The sequence below is a fragment of the Amblyomma americanum genome, chromosome 6, assembly GCF_052857255.1.
Source record: "Amblyomma americanum isolate KBUSLIRL-KWMA chromosome 6, ASM5285725v1, whole genome shotgun sequence".
Taxonomy (NCBI): Eukaryota; Metazoa; Arthropoda; class Arachnida; order Ixodida; family Ixodidae; genus Amblyomma; species Amblyomma americanum.
In genome coordinates, this window is record NC_135502.1 from 81,814,536 (window position 1) to 81,831,442 (window position 16,907).

General features: G+C 46.5%; 37 non-coding genes across 37 annotated transcripts; all 37 read left to right on the top strand.

Moving 5' to 3' along the window:
* The first annotated feature begins 8,403 nt into the window (after nucleotides 1-8,403).
* On the top strand, nucleotides 8,404-8,475 carry TRNAT-UGU (transfer RNA threonine (anticodon UGU)). Its single transcript has one exon. It is a non-coding gene; the product is annotated as a tRNA-Thr (tRNA).
* Nucleotides 8,476-8,831: 356 nt separating this feature from the next.
* TRNAT-UGU (transfer RNA threonine (anticodon UGU)) lies at nucleotides 8,832-8,903 on the top strand. Its single transcript has one exon. It is a non-coding gene; the product is annotated as a tRNA-Thr (tRNA).
* A 142-nt stretch (nucleotides 8,904-9,045) lies between these two features.
* Nucleotides 9,046-9,117, top strand: TRNAK-UUU (transfer RNA lysine (anticodon UUU)). Its single transcript has one exon. It is a non-coding gene; the product is annotated as a tRNA-Lys (tRNA).
* Nucleotides 9,118-9,259: 142 nt separating this feature from the next.
* On the top strand, nucleotides 9,260-9,331 carry TRNAT-UGU (transfer RNA threonine (anticodon UGU)). Its single transcript has one exon. It is a non-coding gene; the product is annotated as a tRNA-Thr (tRNA).
* Nucleotides 9,332-9,473: 142 nt separating this feature from the next.
* Nucleotides 9,474-9,545, top strand: TRNAT-CGU (transfer RNA threonine (anticodon CGU)). The gene has a single exon. It is a non-coding gene; the product is annotated as a tRNA-Thr (tRNA).
* A 142-nt stretch (nucleotides 9,546-9,687) lies between these two features.
* Nucleotides 9,688-9,759, top strand: TRNAT-UGU (transfer RNA threonine (anticodon UGU)). The gene has a single exon. It is a non-coding gene; the product is annotated as a tRNA-Thr (tRNA).
* Nucleotides 9,760-9,901: 142 nt separating this feature from the next.
* On the top strand, nucleotides 9,902-9,973 carry TRNAT-UGU (transfer RNA threonine (anticodon UGU)). Its single transcript has one exon. It is a non-coding gene; the product is annotated as a tRNA-Thr (tRNA).
* A 142-nt stretch (nucleotides 9,974-10,115) lies between these two features.
* On the top strand, nucleotides 10,116-10,187 carry TRNAT-CGU (transfer RNA threonine (anticodon CGU)). The gene has a single exon. It is a non-coding gene; the product is annotated as a tRNA-Thr (tRNA).
* A 356-nt stretch (nucleotides 10,188-10,543) lies between these two features.
* On the top strand, nucleotides 10,544-10,615 carry TRNAT-UGU (transfer RNA threonine (anticodon UGU)). Its single transcript has one exon. It is a non-coding gene; the product is annotated as a tRNA-Thr (tRNA).
* A 142-nt stretch (nucleotides 10,616-10,757) lies between these two features.
* Nucleotides 10,758-10,829, top strand: TRNAK-UUU (transfer RNA lysine (anticodon UUU)). The gene has a single exon. It is a non-coding gene; the product is annotated as a tRNA-Lys (tRNA).
* A 142-nt stretch (nucleotides 10,830-10,971) lies between these two features.
* Nucleotides 10,972-11,043, top strand: TRNAT-UGU (transfer RNA threonine (anticodon UGU)). Its single transcript has one exon. It is a non-coding gene; the product is annotated as a tRNA-Thr (tRNA).
* Nucleotides 11,044-11,185: 142 nt separating this feature from the next.
* On the top strand, nucleotides 11,186-11,257 carry TRNAT-CGU (transfer RNA threonine (anticodon CGU)). Its single transcript has one exon. It is a non-coding gene; the product is annotated as a tRNA-Thr (tRNA).
* Nucleotides 11,258-11,399: 142 nt separating this feature from the next.
* Nucleotides 11,400-11,471, top strand: TRNAT-UGU (transfer RNA threonine (anticodon UGU)). Its single transcript has one exon. It is a non-coding gene; the product is annotated as a tRNA-Thr (tRNA).
* A 142-nt stretch (nucleotides 11,472-11,613) lies between these two features.
* On the top strand, nucleotides 11,614-11,685 carry TRNAT-UGU (transfer RNA threonine (anticodon UGU)). Its single transcript has one exon. It is a non-coding gene; the product is annotated as a tRNA-Thr (tRNA).
* Nucleotides 11,686-11,827: 142 nt separating this feature from the next.
* Nucleotides 11,828-11,899, top strand: TRNAT-CGU (transfer RNA threonine (anticodon CGU)). Its single transcript has one exon. It is a non-coding gene; the product is annotated as a tRNA-Thr (tRNA).
* Nucleotides 11,900-12,041: 142 nt separating this feature from the next.
* TRNAT-CGU (transfer RNA threonine (anticodon CGU)) lies at nucleotides 12,042-12,113 on the top strand. The gene has a single exon. It is a non-coding gene; the product is annotated as a tRNA-Thr (tRNA).
* Nucleotides 12,114-12,255: 142 nt separating this feature from the next.
* On the top strand, nucleotides 12,256-12,327 carry TRNAT-CGU (transfer RNA threonine (anticodon CGU)). The gene has a single exon. It is a non-coding gene; the product is annotated as a tRNA-Thr (tRNA).
* Nucleotides 12,328-12,469: 142 nt separating this feature from the next.
* Nucleotides 12,470-12,541, top strand: TRNAT-UGU (transfer RNA threonine (anticodon UGU)). The gene has a single exon. It is a non-coding gene; the product is annotated as a tRNA-Thr (tRNA).
* Nucleotides 12,542-12,683: 142 nt separating this feature from the next.
* On the top strand, nucleotides 12,684-12,755 carry TRNAT-UGU (transfer RNA threonine (anticodon UGU)). The gene has a single exon. It is a non-coding gene; the product is annotated as a tRNA-Thr (tRNA).
* A 142-nt stretch (nucleotides 12,756-12,897) lies between these two features.
* Nucleotides 12,898-12,969, top strand: TRNAT-CGU (transfer RNA threonine (anticodon CGU)). Its single transcript has one exon. It is a non-coding gene; the product is annotated as a tRNA-Thr (tRNA).
* A 142-nt stretch (nucleotides 12,970-13,111) lies between these two features.
* Nucleotides 13,112-13,183, top strand: TRNAT-UGU (transfer RNA threonine (anticodon UGU)). Its single transcript has one exon. It is a non-coding gene; the product is annotated as a tRNA-Thr (tRNA).
* Nucleotides 13,184-13,325: 142 nt separating this feature from the next.
* Nucleotides 13,326-13,397, top strand: TRNAT-CGU (transfer RNA threonine (anticodon CGU)). Its single transcript has one exon. It is a non-coding gene; the product is annotated as a tRNA-Thr (tRNA).
* A 142-nt stretch (nucleotides 13,398-13,539) lies between these two features.
* On the top strand, nucleotides 13,540-13,611 carry TRNAT-CGU (transfer RNA threonine (anticodon CGU)). The gene has a single exon. It is a non-coding gene; the product is annotated as a tRNA-Thr (tRNA).
* Nucleotides 13,612-13,967: 356 nt separating this feature from the next.
* TRNAT-CGU (transfer RNA threonine (anticodon CGU)) lies at nucleotides 13,968-14,039 on the top strand. Its single transcript has one exon. It is a non-coding gene; the product is annotated as a tRNA-Thr (tRNA).
* A 142-nt stretch (nucleotides 14,040-14,181) lies between these two features.
* TRNAT-CGU (transfer RNA threonine (anticodon CGU)) lies at nucleotides 14,182-14,253 on the top strand. Its single transcript has one exon. It is a non-coding gene; the product is annotated as a tRNA-Thr (tRNA).
* A 142-nt stretch (nucleotides 14,254-14,395) lies between these two features.
* On the top strand, nucleotides 14,396-14,467 carry TRNAT-CGU (transfer RNA threonine (anticodon CGU)). The gene has a single exon. It is a non-coding gene; the product is annotated as a tRNA-Thr (tRNA).
* Nucleotides 14,468-14,609: 142 nt separating this feature from the next.
* On the top strand, nucleotides 14,610-14,681 carry TRNAT-CGU (transfer RNA threonine (anticodon CGU)). The gene has a single exon. It is a non-coding gene; the product is annotated as a tRNA-Thr (tRNA).
* A 141-nt stretch (nucleotides 14,682-14,822) lies between these two features.
* Nucleotides 14,823-14,894, top strand: TRNAT-UGU (transfer RNA threonine (anticodon UGU)). Its single transcript has one exon. It is a non-coding gene; the product is annotated as a tRNA-Thr (tRNA).
* A 142-nt stretch (nucleotides 14,895-15,036) lies between these two features.
* On the top strand, nucleotides 15,037-15,108 carry TRNAT-UGU (transfer RNA threonine (anticodon UGU)). The gene has a single exon. It is a non-coding gene; the product is annotated as a tRNA-Thr (tRNA).
* Nucleotides 15,109-15,250: 142 nt separating this feature from the next.
* TRNAT-UGU (transfer RNA threonine (anticodon UGU)) lies at nucleotides 15,251-15,322 on the top strand. Its single transcript has one exon. It is a non-coding gene; the product is annotated as a tRNA-Thr (tRNA).
* Nucleotides 15,323-15,464: 142 nt separating this feature from the next.
* TRNAT-CGU (transfer RNA threonine (anticodon CGU)) lies at nucleotides 15,465-15,536 on the top strand. Its single transcript has one exon. It is a non-coding gene; the product is annotated as a tRNA-Thr (tRNA).
* Nucleotides 15,537-15,678: 142 nt separating this feature from the next.
* Nucleotides 15,679-15,750, top strand: TRNAT-UGU (transfer RNA threonine (anticodon UGU)). The gene has a single exon. It is a non-coding gene; the product is annotated as a tRNA-Thr (tRNA).
* A 143-nt stretch (nucleotides 15,751-15,893) lies between these two features.
* TRNAT-UGU (transfer RNA threonine (anticodon UGU)) lies at nucleotides 15,894-15,965 on the top strand. Its single transcript has one exon. It is a non-coding gene; the product is annotated as a tRNA-Thr (tRNA).
* A 143-nt stretch (nucleotides 15,966-16,108) lies between these two features.
* On the top strand, nucleotides 16,109-16,180 carry TRNAT-UGU (transfer RNA threonine (anticodon UGU)). The gene has a single exon. It is a non-coding gene; the product is annotated as a tRNA-Thr (tRNA).
* A 142-nt stretch (nucleotides 16,181-16,322) lies between these two features.
* TRNAT-UGU (transfer RNA threonine (anticodon UGU)) lies at nucleotides 16,323-16,394 on the top strand. Its single transcript has one exon. It is a non-coding gene; the product is annotated as a tRNA-Thr (tRNA).
* Nucleotides 16,395-16,536: 142 nt separating this feature from the next.
* Nucleotides 16,537-16,608, top strand: TRNAT-UGU (transfer RNA threonine (anticodon UGU)). The gene has a single exon. It is a non-coding gene; the product is annotated as a tRNA-Thr (tRNA).
* A 142-nt stretch (nucleotides 16,609-16,750) lies between these two features.
* Nucleotides 16,751-16,822, top strand: TRNAT-CGU (transfer RNA threonine (anticodon CGU)). The gene has a single exon. It is a non-coding gene; the product is annotated as a tRNA-Thr (tRNA).
* Nucleotides 16,823-16,907: the final 85 nt, after the last annotated feature.

Here is a 16,907-nt window from a genome sequence, read left to right on the forward strand (position 1 = left end):
GGTGCTTCTGGAGGGCAGCTGGCTTTCCAACTGCGTCTGTGAATCCAATCTGACCGTGGCTTTCTTGTCCCGCAGCTGCATGTGCTTCTAGAATGTGGAGGCTTTGTGGAGAGTGGTGGTACGTGGTTGGCGATGGGTGATGTTTCAGGAGTGTAGGGTCGATTGAGTGGGAGGTTAACGGTGCTTCCCAAGGGTTAAAGTGAACGGAGGTAGGGTGTGGAGTTGTATACAAGGTGCATGCCCCTATAGCTGCGGGAATGCAGCATCGAGATGGCTGGTCAGTGGAGCTCCTGGAGGGTGAAGGGTTCACTCTTCGAGGCTACAGACAGTGCCATTATGTTCACAATGCATAAACAGCGAATCTTCCAGTGCTTGTTTGTACCTTATTTCCGTTCTGTCTTTGATACACTGCTGATCGATGCACTATGGATGCATCCCAACAAACACAAATTTCTGCTTTAGCCAGATTTTTCAAGTTGTTACACAGGTACTGCTTGCGCAGTAAAATAAGAGACAGTCGCTGTTTGAGCACATGCTCACCGCATTACAAGGAACGACTATTGGGGCATCTCATGAGACATGAAAATCATCGAAGGCGTTTGTTATGAGAAGCATGTGAATGAGTCATGCGAAGTGATTTATGCCCATATTTTCGACCACGATATGGTAAATCGTTGATGTCACATCTTATACCCCTGTCACACTAGCAAATTTAATGTCATTCGTTTTGAACGGCATTCACAGCTAATGCGATTAATCTGCTGCTACACGGGAACATTTAATGTCATTAGGTTCGAATGACATTCGCTATCGAATGAGTTCACGAAACTCATTCGCATTCGATGTCGAACCGAATGTGTACTCTGTACACCATACGCGCAGCAGAAACAAGCGACGCGAAAAAATCGTGTGCGCACTGTCAAAGTTAGAAATTGTATTTATTTAGTTCTGCTAAAAAATGTTAATTTTGGTGCGAACTTCTTCACACTTGTAGCTGTCGTGGATAGCTATTACTCTCGGTCCCAGCAGCAGCCAACGGCAGCAGCCGACCGTGAAGCAGGGCCTTTCTCGCGACCGCCGATCATTTTGGGTTGCGTGTTTCTTGCTGGTTGGCGTTACATGTTCGTTTAGCTCGGAAGTACTTAAAGATGTCACTTAGCACTTCACCTTTCAGAAGTCATTTCCACGCTGCACGCGTCGCCGCGCGCCACCGTGTCAGCCATTTTGTTTGTTTACATTTTTCGGATTTGTGGTTGACTTTGTACTTGGCTTGTCTTTTGATGGCTGAAGTGCCGCAGAATGGCCAGAAATAATATTTTTGCTCATAATATTGCACAAAAATCTCCTCACCCGTTTTCAAAACACTACACAACAATTTGTAGCATATTTTATGCGCGTTGATGTGTTTGAATTGTATTATTTTTTTTCACTGATAGTCACTGCCATCATTTTCGAATGACGTTATTTTTTACCGTGTAGCACCGAAAGACACCGAATGACGTTCCAGGCATTGAATGACATTCGATTAGAATGACATTAAATTTGCTAGTGTGACAGGGGTATTAGACTCCTTGCTTCTTTGGTTCGATGTTTCATTCCTTAAGTATCGTGTGACGACTTAAAGAGCATTCTATTGTCTTTATTTGCTAGCTTCTGCGCAAACGCGCTTTGTTCTGCTGTAACATGGCTGTCAAAGAATCCCAATGTTGTAATACGTGCCCGCCATATATCTCCTCTTGTCTGCGTATCCCATCAGTTGCGTTCTCTGCTTCTTAATACCCAGACAACACAAACCAGTATGCCTAGATCTATGTGCTAAGAGGTACTACATTTGTTATGCGTCAATCCCCCCCCCCCCCCCCCCCCGATACTAATGACACAAACCAAATTGCCAATATAGGCTTTCCCAAAGGTGATATAGCACTATGCAGCTGGCCGTCAACGATTGAGTAAGCAAATAAGCTGTGTGGTGCTGTTAAGTGGCAGTCGGAAATATCACAATTTTCTGACTGAAATACTTTCAATTAGCAAGTGCATGAGATATGTACACAACATACTTTGTAGAAAGCCACTCTTTACACGTTATCCCAGCGAAAAACACGCATCAGGGCTGCACATACCTTATTTTATCAACTGCCGGCGTTTTCCTGTCCACGCAGCAAAACGCCATAGGCTCTTCTTGATTGCTTTCCGAGCCCATTGCCTTGAGAAGTTGGTAGTCAAGGAAACGCGCAAAGAAATACCTGCAAAGAAAGCGGCGTCTTTATTACACATGAAGACGCATTTGCTCAAGAAAGGTGAAGTGTCTATCAGAAAAAAATATATATTTTTATTTTGGGATCTTTATCCCCAGTATCGGTGAATTAAAATCAATTCCTATCAGTAATTAAAAGCTAATATTAACAAGGCAGTGCACTGCGTAATAAATGATGCGTGCTATGCAAAACGACTTTCACCGTCTTTCAAAGCATCCCATATTGTCCTTATACCTAAACCAGATGATCCGGCCAAACTTCTATTGGTGGCTGCTTACCAAGTGATAAGCCTCACCAATGTGGATGATAAACCATTTATGAAAGTTTGCCAAGGAGGATGCAGAGTGTAGTAAAACAATTGTTAAACTCACACCAAATGTGCAGCATTGGTTGGTTAGTTTCAGGGATTTAACGTCCCAAAGCGGCTTAGGCTATGAGGGATGCCGCAGAGAACGACTCCGGAGGTTTCGACCGCCTGACATCGCACAGTGCACGGGCCTCTAGAATTTCGCCTCCATGGAAATTCGACCGCCGTGGCCAGAATCGAACCCACGTATTTCGGGCCAGCAGCCGAGCGCCATAACCACTCAGCCACCGCGGCGGTCGTGTGGTATTAAAGACCGCACAATCTGAACTATTGTATACACTGCAAGAATTATCTTGCAAACTTCTGTTGCTGCGCAAAGTCGCCATGTTGCAGCTTGACGTGGCAAAAGCATTTCACAATATATCACCTGATATATTTAATATCTTAGAATATGTAAATATCGGAACTGTCATTTTAAATGAAGTCAAAATGGCATATGCCAGGGGCTCGATACGTTTTATCATAAATAAGTCATAGTAAAACAGTGTCCGTGCGTCTTTACATTATTTAGGTACACTTGAGTATTCTCGCCAATTAATGTGATGAGATAGAAATTCATACGACGCAGCGAGAGGCGCGAGCGCGCCCTAACGCCTCCTACGAAGGACCTGCTGTGAGAAGCGCCGCTATACAGCGCGCAGTAGAAGACCACATTGAACAGCTGCTAAGCTATAAGCTTGGGACTGTAGACGGCATTTAGCAAGATTTTTTATGTCTGGTGCCAACACTGGATGACGAAACAAGAGCGTCTACAATTGCCTATTACTTTGCAAAGAGATAGACAATGCAATTTAGGACCTGCCATCTGTGGAAGCCCCTGGGCTGGACGGACTAAATGCTGTTTTCTTTCAAACGTTCAAACAATGTGTGGCTCAGTTCTTGCGCCATGTGATTACGGAAGCCTTTGAACGAAAAAAAGTTCCGTTGCCCTTCAATACCTCCCACATTGTTTTAATCCCCAAGATTGACCACCCGGAGAAACGACTGTTGGTTGGGTCGTATCAACCTATTAGTCTCACCAGTCTGGACTATAAGGTGTACATGAAGATTTTAGCAAAATGATGCAGGCCTTAACCACCACACTGGTTGGGCCTAATCAGACATGTGGCATCAAAGGTCGCAGCATCGCCACAAATACGCATGTTTGAATAACCACCATAGAATGTGTTGACGTGGTTGGTGGTCAGATAGCTATGGTCGGTTAGACTTGGCGAGAGCCTTTGACCGGGTTTCCCATGAAATTCTTTTTCTTTGCTGGGTCATTGTAACCTTAGTAGCGTGATAGAGGAGGGTGTTAAAATGGCTTACACAAACTGCAAGACCCGAATTATAGTTAATGGAGATATCACTGACAGCCTCGCAGCACGTTCATCGGTTATGCAGGGCTGCCCGCTTTCATCCCTGCTTTTTGCAGTTTATTTAGAGCCACTTTGTTCATCCATCATAAACAACGACCACATCAGAGGTTACAAGCTGCAGTCCGCACTTGTTAAAATGCTGGCGTATGCTCATGACGAAGCCGTGTTTTGCTCACATAGGGAGAGCATCTGTGAAGTGACGAGTGTTGTGCAAAAGTTATCTGATAAAACCGGATGTAAGATAAATTTGAATAAGAGCTCTGTGTTCTGGCACAGTGAATGGGACGCTGCACAAGAATTATTCAGTAGGCTGCGATGGTCCACTTAGCCAACACGGTACCTAGGTGTGCTTTAGATTGCTATCGGGATCCCAGCCTGCACTGGATAGAAGAAACTTCCAGAGCAACAGAGAAAACTGACCCGTTGCAATGGAGGCCACTATCAATGTTTTCCGGTGCATCTATTTGCAATGATTTTTTTATCTCAAAGCTGTGGTACCTTATGAATGTATTGCGTGCGTCGCTGAAAGCTATTTACGAAATGAACTGTGTTTTTGCTCTTTATATTTGGGCATCGACATGGGAGAAAACCAAGCCAACGAATTTATTTCTTACTGTCAAAAGTGGAGGGATTGGCTTGGCACACTTGCTTTTGCATAAAGTTGTTTCGCGTTCATTTTCCTCCGCGATCAAAGTGATGTCTTTCTGAGAACGGTTATGCAACTGCGCTTGCAGAGGCTGCTGCCTGGAAGAATAGTTTCATGCGAAAACATGAATGGTGTTGTGGCTGGTTACTTGTGCGAGGTTGTTCAGTCGTGGAAAATGTAGGAAGTCTGTTTCTCCTCAGATTTCCTCTGCAATGTCAAGAAGAGAAAATTGTATAAAGATCTGGTTGATGTGACGCTTCTGATATCTTTGTACTGGTCACCTCACTGTAGAGGTCCTGGGCAAGATGTTTTAAAGCGACTTAAGTTCATGTCCATTATGCCAGGAGTTAAAACATTCGTTTCCAAACTCCACACCAATACGCTCCCTGCTAAAACATAGCTCACTGATAAGTACTTCGCGTCATGGACGACAAATTGTTTCTTGTGTAAAAAACCTGGGACGATCTAACACGTTTTCTTAGAGCGCTGAGACCCCACCTTTTTTTGGGATGTCCTCCAAAGGACGATTAAGAGAGATCTACCCTTACGGAGTCCGATTCCTCCCAGTGCGAAATGAGGAAGTGCCCTATGCTTCTCGGACTCCACTGTCTGTGGAAAACACGAGTGGAGGTGCGACACTCGGATGTCAACATTCGCTCTGCACGTGAAAATTTCATTGAGGGTGCTATTTAACTACGTGAAGCTTTCAGCGTGCAGCCTGACCAACCAGAGTGGGTTTCTGTGTTTGATGATTTGGATCGTTTGAAAAGATTTTAATTCCTCTGCACCGACTCAAGAGTAGCTGAGGTGCTTACTTGTGTTTTTCGAGGCAATAACGAACAAAAAAAAAAGTACCGCTATAGCTCAGTGGCAGAGCGCTGGTCTTGTAAACCAGCGGTCGTGAGCTCGATCATCACAGGCGGCTGAAGTCTCTCAACAATCTTTTCTTCTTCTGTAAGGCAAGCATGAATGTGCTCATTAATGCGATGAGATAGAAATCCAAAGTCACAACGCACCGAGAGGCGCGAGCGCTACCCTAATGCCCGCTCCGAAGGTGCCGCTATAGCTCAGTGGCAGAGCGCTGGTTTTGTAAACCGTCGGTAGTTAGTTCGACCCTCACTGGTGGCTGAAGTCTCTCAACAATTTTTTGTTTTTGTTAGGTGAAGATAAGTATACCATTTAATGCAGTGAGATAGAAATCCATAGTCACGACGCAACGAGAGGCGTGAGCGTTTCCCTAATGCCAGGCCAGTGTTCTCGCACTTACGCGAGCCTCGCAGGACCTGGCTCCAGTGAAGATGCTTCCGAGCATCTGAGGGATGAAGCGGACGCAGGAGAGGCAGCCAAAACAACTGGGCAAACAATTGTGAAATATGGACCGACGTTGACGCCTCTACAAGAAAAGGTGACGATGACGGCCAGTAAAGTAGCAGCTACAGCATTAGTGGAGCAAGGCTCTCGACAAGACAATGACAAGGTGACGGACCTGACGAGCGTCGCGGACGACAGCCCTGGCAGCGTGGAGAATGATGACAATGACGCCATGGACACAAAGAAAGAAGAGGCCGCTAAGACAGCTGTGAAACTGTCGCATGACTTGAGCGTCGGCGAGAAGCTGCAGCCTGATGGCAATGCTGAACCGCCGCCGAAGACGCCGGGAGTCAAACGCTCGACGAGCCATGGCCGAACTTTTCCGCCGACACGCTGCAGGCGGGTAAACTGCCTCCATAGCTATAGTGTGAACATGTTGGTGTTATCAACTTATCGTCGATCATCTTTAAGATGGGCAGGCAGCGAAGATATGTCTGTGTACGGAAAAAAAAAACTCAAGAATACTACTTAGAAGTGCTTCTGAACGCCACCGGACGTTTCTCTGGGAAGCCGCATGTGCAAGCGGACGCTGCGGACCATCAATCTACAAAGGCCACACCGACCACGGAGGAACAATTCGCATCGCTCGTACCCGTCTCGGGGGCATAGCTCAGCACCTTGGACTAGGCAAGTAGCCCTCCACCCTCGCCTCATGTCCAGAGGTACGCACCATATGGCTCCTGTACCTAAACTAGATGGCTTCGACAGCTCTTGGAGCGTTGCGTATTGCAACAGTTAATGTCAGGGGACTGGCCTTCAAGAGGCGTCAGTACCAACTAAGACGGCTGTTCGTCAAAAATGGACTAGACATAATAGCCGCACAGGAAACGAAACTCGAAAGGCAGGAACAGGCGGACCATATGGTGCAGCCTTTTACGAGACACTACAAAATATTTGTGTGCCATTCGTCTGGCACATCGGGTGGTTGTCCTGTATTTATTAGGAATTCTTTCGGGACTGTAGAAAAAAGTTTTAATTTGTGTCAAACTGTGGCCGTTTGCTTGTGGTTGAATTTTTTTTTATTGCAATTTGCTCAGGAAGGTCATATTTGTGTATGCCCCTAACAGGGAGCACGAGCGCAAGGAATTTTTTAAGCGCCTTGAACAATACGTGTGCCGTGAGCGGTTAATTTTGCTTTTGGGCGATTTTAACTTAGTATGTAAAGCAGAGGACAGAATTACACAAAGACTTCTCCGTGAGAAAAGTGCGGAATCGTTGAATTCGATTGTACAAGAAAATGGTTTATATGATGTTGCTAAAGTTCTTTCGGTAGCGCCGCATTTTACTTACTATCAGGGTGAAAGTCACGCAAGACTTGACAGGGCGTATGTGTCGCTTGATCTCATTCCTTTGTGCAACAGCTACGAGGTGAAACACATTTCATTTACCGACCACAGCTTAATTACGTTACCCTGGTAAAATAAAAAAGAAATTTCGATTCTCGTGGTAACTTTGGAAGTTTAACGCACAGTTACTCGAGGATGAACATTTTGATATTAAATTTAATGAATGTATTAGAGAATTGCTATCAGCAGAGGCTGGGAACCGGGAAATTAGGTTGGCAGATTACAAACAGCAAGAGGAAATAAACGCGATTGAAAGAGCAAGCATTATATGCCACGACAAACGTGTTAAAGAAAAAGAACTACATTGCCAATTTGACTTGCTCGCAAGCCTGGAATGTTCCCAGCCGGGTAGATATTGGGAGGAAAAAATACGAGAACGAAAAGTAAACTTGAGATTATCGAACAAAAAAACAAGCATACAGCTGCCGTGATACGGGCGCGTGCTGAACGTCTCTGGCTTGACCAAATACCTACTAAACGCTCGCTATTGACGAAAAGAAGTACGCGACTCAGACTGAAGTAAGACAAATCAGGTACAGAAAAGATCGAAGTAACGAATGATAGCAAAGTGATTCAGTTGGCGTTTGGTAAGCAGTATCGGGAATTGTTTGGTGGTCGACTTGAAGAAGAGGGGTGTACAGACACGTTCTTTTCTCGTATACCAAGCTTGGAGACGAAATAAAACAAGGGCTGGAGGAACCAATCAACGTAAGCGAAGTGGGAAGAGCAGTCGAAGACCTGAGTGCCGGAAAATCTCCCGGTCCTGACGGCCTAGGTTGTGATTTTTATAAGAAGTTCAAAGCCGAACTAACCCAAGCTCTCCACTGCGTCTTCACTGAAATTTATGAAACAAAGAAAATGCCACCATCATTTAAAACAGCACACGTGGTTTTAGTAGCCAAGAGTGAGGACTAGGCTAAGCTGCTGTCCGTTGGGGCTTATCGGCCGATAAGCATGAGTGTGCTAATTGATGCGATGAGATAGAAATCCATATTCAATATGCACCGAGAGGCGCGAGCGCTTCCCTAATGTCTGATCTGAAGGAGCTGCTGTAAGAAGCGCCGCTATAGCTCAGTGGCAGAGCGCTGGTCTTGTAAACCAGCGGTCGTGAGTTCAATCCTCACTGGCGGCTGAAGCCTGACCACTTTTTTTATTTTGTTAGGTAAACATGAGTGTGCTAATTAATGCGATGAGATAGAAATCCATATTCAATATGCACCGAGAGGAGCGAGCGCTTCCCTAATGTCTGATCTGAAGGAGCTGCTGTAAGAAGCGCCGCTATAGCTCAGTGGCCGAGCGCTGGTCTCGTAAACCAGCGGTCGTTAGTTCAATCCTCACTGGCGGCTGAAGCCTGACCACTTTTTTTATTTTGTTAGGTAAACATGAGTGTGCTAATTAATGCGATGAGATAGAAATCCATATTCAATATGCACCGAGAGGCGCGAGCGCTTCCCTAATGTCTGATCTGAAGGAGCTGCTGTAAGAAGCGCCGCTATAGCTCAGTGGCAGAGCGCTGGTCTTGTAAACCAGCGGTCGTGAGTTCAATCCTCACTGGCGGCTGAAGCCTGACCACTTTTTTTATTTTGTTAGGTAAACATGAGTGTGCTAATTAATGCGATGAGATAGAAATCCATATTCAATATGCACCGAGAGGCGCGAGCGCTTCCCTAATGTCTGATCTGAAGGAGCTGCTGTAAGAAGCGCCGCTATAGCTCAGTGGCAGAGCGCTGGTCTTTTAAACCAGCGGTCGTGAGTTCAATCCTCACTGGCGGCTGAAGCCTGACCACTTTTTTTATTTTGTTAGGTAAACATGAGTGTGCTAATTAATGCGATGAGATAGAAATCCATATTCAATATGCACCGAGAGGCGCGAGCGCTTCCCTAATGTCTGATCTGAAGGAGCTGCTGTAAGAAGCGCCGCTATAGCTCAGTGGCAGAGCGCTGGTCTTGTAAACCAGCGGTCGTGAGTTCAATCCTCACTGGCGGCTGAAGCCTGACCAATTTTTTTATTTTGTTAGGTAAACATGAGTGTGCTAATTAATGCGATGAGATAGAAATCCATATTCAATATGCACCGAGAGGCGCGAGCGCTTCCCTAATGTCTGATCTGAAGGAGCTGCTGTAAGAAGCGTCGCTATAGCTCAGTGGCAGAGCGCTGGTCTCGTAAACCAGCGGTCGTGAGTTCAATCCTCACTGGCGGCTGAAGCCTGACCACTTTTTTTATTTTGTTAGGTAAACATGAGTGTGCCAATTAATGCGATGAGATAGAAATCCATATTCAATATGCACCGAGAGGCGCGAGCGCTTCCCTAATGTCTGATCTGAAGGAGCTGCTGTAAGAAGCGCCGCTATAGCTCAGTGGCAGAGCGCTGGTCTTGTAAACCAGCGGTCGTGAGCTCAATCCTCACTGGCGGCTGAAGCCTGACCACTTTTTTTATCTTGTTAGGTAAACATGAGTGTGCTAATTAATGCGATGAGATAGAAAGCCATATTCAATATGCACCGAGAGGCGCGAGCGCTTCCCTAATGTCTGATCTGAAGGAGCTGCTGTAAGAAGCGCCGCTATAGCTCAGTGGCAGAGCGCTGGTCTTGTAGACCAGCGGTCGTGAGTTCGATCCTCACTGGCGGCTGAAGCCTGACCACTTTTTTTATTTTGTTAGGTAAACATGAGTGTGCTAATTAATGCGATGAGATAGAAATCCATATTCAATATGCGCCGAGAGGCGCGAGCGCTTCCCTAATGTCTGATCTGAAGGAGCTGCTGTAAGAAGCGCCGCTATAGATCAGTGGCAGAGCGCTGGTCTCGTAAACCAGCGGTCGTGAGTTCAATCCTCACTGGCGGCTGAAGCCTGACCACTTTTTTTATTTTGTTAGGTAAACATGAGTGTGCTAATTAATGCGATGAGATAGAAATCCATATTCAATATGCACCGAGAGGAGCGAGCGCTTCCCTAATGTCTGATCTGAAGGAGCTGCTGTAAGAAGCGCCGCTATAGCTCAGTGGCCGAGCGCTGGTCTCGTAAACCAGCGGTCGTTAGTTCAATCCTCACTGGCGGCTGAAGCCTGACCACTTTTTTTATTTTGTTAGGTAAACATGAGTGTGCTAATTAATGCGATGAGATAGAAATCCATATTCAATATGCACCGAGAGGCGCGAGCGCTTCCCTAATGTCTGATCTGAAGGAGCTGCTGTAAGAAGCGCCGCTATAGCTCAGTGGCAGAGCGCTGGTCTTGTAAACCAGCGGTCGTGAGTTCAATCCTCACTGGCGGCTGAAGCCTGACCACTTTTTTTATTTTGTTAGGTAAACATGAGTGTGCTAATTAATGCGATGAGATAGAAATCCATATTCAATATGCACCGAGAGGCGCGAGCGCTTCCCTAATGTCTGATCTGAAGGAGCTGCTGTAAGAAGCGCCGCTATAGCTCAGTGGCAGAGCGCTGGTCTTTTAAACCAGCGGTCGTGAGTTCAATCCTCACTGGCGGCTGAAGCCTGACCACTTTTTTTATTTTGTTAGGTAAACATGAGTGTGCTAATTAATGCGATGAGATAGAAATCCATATTCAATATGCACCGAGAGGCGCGAGCGCTTCCCTAATGTCTGATCTGAAGGAGCTGCTGTAAGAAGCGCCGCTATAGCTCAGTGGCAGAGCGCTGGTCTTGTAAACCAGCGGTCGTGAGTTCAATCCTCACTGGCGGCTGAAGCCTGACCAATTTTTTTATTTTGTTAGGTAAACATGAGTGTGCTAATTAATGCGATGAGATAGAAATCCATATTCAATATGCACCGAGAGGCGCGAGCGCTTCCCTAATGTCTGATCTGAAGGAGCTGCTGTAAGAAGCGTCGCTATAGCTCAGTGGCAGAGCGCTGGTCTCGTAAACCAGCGGTCGTGAGTTCAATCCTCACTGGCGGCTGAAGCCTGACCACTTTTTTTATTTTGTTAGGTAAACATGAGTGTGCCAATTAATGCGATGAGATAGAAATCCATATTCAATATGCACCGAGAGGCGCGAGCGCTTCCCTAATGTCTGATCTGAAGGAGCTGCTGTAAGAAGCGCCGCTATAGCTCAGTGGCAGAGCGCTGGTCTTGTAAACCAGCGGTCGTGAGCTCAATCCTCACTGGCGGCTGAAGCCTGACCACTTTTTTTATCTTGTTAGGTAAACATGAGTGTGCTAATTAATGCGATGAGATAGAAAGCCATATTCAATATGCACCGAGAGGCGCGAGCGCTTCCCTAATGTCTGATCTGAAGGAGCTGCTGTAAGAAGCGCCGCTATAGCTCAGTGGCAGAGCGCTGGTCTTGTAGACCAGCGGTCGTGAGTTCGATCCTCACTGGCGGCTGAAGCCTGACCACTTTTTTTATTTTGTTAGGTAAACATGAGTGTGCTAATTAATGCGATGAGATAGAAATCCATATTCAATATGCGCCGAGAGGCGCGAGCGCTTCCCTAATGTCTGATCTGAAGGAGCTGCTGTAAGAAGCGCCGCTATAGATCAGTGGCAGAGCGCTGGTCTCGTAAACCAGCGGTCGTGAGTTCAATCCTCACTGGCGGCTGAAGCCTGACCACTTTTTTTATTTTGTTAGGTAAACATGAGTGTGCTAATTAATGCGATGAGATAGAAATCCATATTCAATATGCACCGAGAGGCGCGAGCGCTTCCCTAATGTCTGATCTGAAGGAGCTGCTGTAAGAAGCGCCGCTATAGCTCAGTGGCAGAGCGCTGGTCTCGTAAACCAGCGGTCGTGAGTTCAATCCTCACTGGCGGCTGAAGCCTGACCACTTTTTTTATTTTGTTAGGTAAACATGAGTGTGCTAATTAATGCGATGAGATAGAAATCCATATTCAATATGCACCGAGAGGCGCGAGCGCTTCCCTAATGTCTGATCTGAAGGAGCTGCTGTAAGAAGCGCCGCTATAACTCAGTGGCAGAGCGCTGGTCTCGTAAACCAGCGGTCGTGAGTTCAATCCTCACTGGCGGCTGAAGCCTGACCACTTTTTTTATTTTGTTAGGTAAACATGAGTGTGCTAATTAATGCGATGAGATAGAAATCTATATTCAATATGCACCGAGAGGCGCGAGCGCTTCCCTAATGTCTGATCTGAAGGAGCTGCTGTAAGAAGCGCCGCTATAGCTCAGTGGCAGAGCGCTGGTCTTGTAAACCAGCGGTCGTGAGTTCAATCCTCACTGGCGGCTGAAGCCTGACCACATTTTTTATTTTGTTAGGTAAACATGAGTGTGTTAATTAATGCGATGAGATAGAAATTCATATTCAATATGCACCGAGAGGCGCGAGCGCTTCCCTAATGTCTGATCTGAAGGAGCTGCTGTAAGAAGCGCCGCTATAGCTCAGTGGCAGAGCGCTGGTCTTGTAAACCAGCGGTCGTGAGTTCAATCCTCACTGGCGGCTGAAGCCTGACCACTTTTTTTATTTTGTTAGGTAAACATGAGTGTGCCAATTAATGCGATGAGATAGAAATCCATATTCAATATGCACCGAGAGGCGCGAGCGCTTCCCTAATGTCTGATCTGAAGGAGCTGCTGTAAGAAGCGTCGCTATAGCTCAGTGGCAGAGCGCTGGTCTCGTAAACCAGCGGTCGTGAGTTCAATCCTCACTGGCGGCTGAAGCCTGACCACTTTTTTTATTTTGTTAGGTAAACATGAGTGTGCTAATTAATGCGATGAGATAGAAATCCATATTCAATATGCACCGAGAGGCGCGAGCGCTTCCCTAATGTCTGATCTGAAGGAGCTGCTGTAAGAAGCGCCGCTATAGCTCAGTGGCAGAGCGCTGGTCTTGTAAACCAGCGGTCGTGAGTTCAATCCTCACTGGCGGCTGAAGCCTGACCACTTTTTTTATTTTGCTAGGTAAACATGAGTGTGCTAATTAATGCGATGAGATAGAAATCCATATTCAATATGCACCGAGAGGCGCGAGCGCTTCCCTAATGTCTGATCTGAAGGAGCTGCTGTAAGAAGCGCCGCTATAGCTCAGTGGCAGAGCGCTGGTCTCGTAAACCAGCGGTCGTGAGTTCAATCCTCACTGGCGGCTGAAGCCTGACCACTTTTTTTATTTTGTTAGGTAAACATGAGTGTGCTAATTAATGCGATGAGATAGAAATCCATATTAAATATGCACCGAGAGGCGCGAGCGCTTCCCTAATGTCTGATCTGAAGGAGCTGCTGTAAGAAGCGCCGCTATAGCTCAGTGGCAGAGCGCTGGTCTCGTAAACCAGCGGTCGTGAGTTCAATCCTCACTGGCGGCTGAAGCCTGACCACTTTTTTTATTTTGTTAGGTAAACATGAGTGTGCTAATTAATGCGATGAGATAGAAATCCATATTCAATATGCGCCGAGAGGCGCGAGCGCTTCCCTAATGTCTGATCTGAAGGAGCTGCTGTAAGAAGCGCCGCTATAGATCAGTGGCAGAGCGCTGCTCTCGTAAACCAGCGGTCGTGAGTTCAATCCTCACTGGCGGCTGAAGCCTGACCACTTTTTTTATTTTGTTAGGTAAACATGAGTGTGCTAATTAATGCGATGAGATAGAAATCCATATTCAATATGCACCGAGAGGCGCGAGCGCTTCCCTAATGTCTGATCTGAAGGAGCTGCTGTAAGAAGCGCCGCTATAACTCAGTGGCAGAGCGCTGGTCTCGTAAACCAGCGGTCGTGAGTTCAATCCTCACTGGCGGCTGAAGCCTGACCACTTTTTTTATTTTGTTAGGTAAACATGAGTGTGCTAATTAATGCGATGAGATAGAAATCCATATTCAATATGCACCGAGAGGCGCGAGCGCTTCCCTAATGTCTGATCTGAAGGAGCTGCTGTAAGAAGCGCCGCTATAACTCAGTGGCAGAGCGCTGGTCTCGTAAACCAGCGGTCGTGAGTTCAATCCTCACTGGCGGCTGAAGCCTGACCACTTTTTTTATTTTGTTAGGTAAACATGAGTGTGCTAATTAATGCGATGAGATAGAAATCCATATTCAATATGCACCGAGAGGCGCGAGCGCTTCCCTAATGTCTGATCTGAAGGAGCTGCTGTAAGAAGCGCCGCTATAGCTCAGTGGCAGAGCGCTGGTCTCGTAAACCAGCGGTCGTGAGTTCAATCCTCACTGGCGGCTGAAGCCTGACCACTTTTTTTATTTTGTTAGGTAAACATGAGTGTGCTAATTAATGCGATGAGATAGAAATCCATATTCAATATGCACCGAGAGGCGCGAGCGCTTCCCTAATGTCTGATCTGAAGGAGCTGCTGTAAGAAGCGCCGCTATAACTCAGTGGCAGAGCGCTGGTCTCGTAAACCAGCGGTCGTGAGTTCAATCCTCACTGGCGGCTGAAGCCTGACCACTTTTTTATTTTGTTAGGTAAACATGAGTGTGCTAATTAATGCGATGAGATAGAAATCTATATTCAATATGCACCGAGAGGCGCGAGCGCTTCCCTAATGTCTGATCTGAAGGAGCTGCTGTAAGAAGCGCCGCTATAGCTCAGTGGCAGAGCGCTGGTCTTGTAAACCAGCGGTCGTGAGTTCAATCCTCACTGGCGGCTGAAGCCTGACCACATTTTTTATTTTGTTAGGTAAACATGAGTGTGCTAATTAATGCGATGAGATAGAAATTCATATTCAATATGCACCGAGAGGCGCGAGCGCTTCCCTAATGTCTGATCTGAAGGAGCTGCTGTAAGAAGCGCCGCTATAACTCAGTGGCAGAGCGCTGGTCTTGTAAACCAGCGGTCGTGAGTTCAATCCTCACTGGCGGCTGAAGCCTGACCACATTTTTTATTTTGTTAGGTAAACATGAGTGTGCTAATTAATGCGATGAGATAGAAATTCATATTCAATATGCACCGAGAGGCGCGAGCGCTTCCCTAATGTCTGATCTGAAGGAGCTGCTGTAAGAAGCGCCGCTATAGCTCAGTGGCAGAGCGCTGGTCTTGTAAACCAGCGGTCGTGAGTTCAATCCTCACTGGCGGCTGAAGCCTGACCACTTTTTTTATTTTGTTAGGTAAACATGAGTGTGCTAATTAATGCGATGAGATAGAAATCCATATTCAATATGCACCGAGAGGCGCGAGCGCTTCCCTAATGTCTGATCTGAAGGAGCTGCTGTAAGAAGCGCCGCTATAGCTCAGTGGCAGAGCGCTGGTCTCGTAAACCAGCGGTCGTGAGTTCAATCCTCACTGTCGGCTGAAGCCTGACCACTTTTTTTATTTTGTTAGGTAAACATGAGTGTGCTAATTAATGCGATGAGATAGAAATCCATATTCAATATGCACCGAGAGGCGCGAGCGCTTCCCTAATGTCTGATCTGAAGGAGCTGCTGTAAGAAGCGCCGCTATAGCTCAGTGGCAGAGCGCTGGTCTTGTAAACCAGCGGTCGTGAGTTCAATCCTCACTGGGGGCTGAAGCCTGACCACTTTTTTTTATTTTGTTAGGTAAACATGAGTGTGCTAATTAATGCGATGAGATAGAAATTCATATTAAATATGCACCGAGAGGCGCGAGCGCTACCCTAATGTCTGATCTGAAGGAGCTGCTGTAAGAAGCGCCGCTATAGCTCAGTGGCAGAGCGCTGGTCTTGTAAACCAGCGGTCGTGAGTTCAATCCTCACTGGGGGCTGAAGCCTGACCACTTTTTTTTATTTTGTTAGGTAAACATGAGTGTGCTAATTAATGCGATGAGATAGAAATCCATATTAAATATGCACCGAGAGGCGCGAGCGCTTCCCTAATGTGTGATCTGAAGGAGCTGCTGTAAGAAGCGCCGCTATAGCTCAGTGGCAGAGCGCTGGTCTTGTAAACCAGCGGTCGTGAGTTCAATCCTCACTGGCGGCTGAAGCCTGACCACTTTTTTTATTTTGTTAGGTAAACATGAGTGTGCTAATTAATGCGATGAGATAGAAATCCATATTAAATATGCACCGAGAGGCGCGAGCTCTTCCCTAATGTCTGATCTGAAGGAGCTGCTGTAAGAAGCGCCGCTATAGCTCAGTGGCAGAGCGCTGGTCTTGTAAACCAGCGGTCGTGAGTTCAATCCTCACTGGGGGCTGAAGCCTGACCACTTTTTTTATTTTGTTAGGTAAACATGAGTGTGCTAATTAATGCGATGAGATAGACATCCATATTCAATATGCACCGAGAGGCGCGAGCGCTTCCCAAATGTCTGATCTGAAGGAGCTGCTGTAAGAAGCGCCGCTGTAGCTCAGTGGCAGAGCGCTGGTCTTGTAAACCAGCGGTCGTGAGTTCAATCCTCACTGGCGGCTGAAGCCTGACCACTTTTTTTATTTTGTTAGGTAAACATGAGTGTGCTAATTAATGCGATGAGATAGAAATCCATATTCAATATGCACCGAGAGGCGCGAGCGCTTCCCTAATGTCTGATCTGAAGGAGCTGCTGTAAGAAGCGCCGCTATAGCTCAGTGGCAGAGCGCTGGTCTCGTAAACCAGCGGTCGTGAGTTCAATCCTCACTGGCGGCTGAAGCCTGACCACTTATTTTATTTTGTTAGGTAAACATGAGTGTGCTAATTAATGCGATGAGATAGAAATCCATATTCAATATGC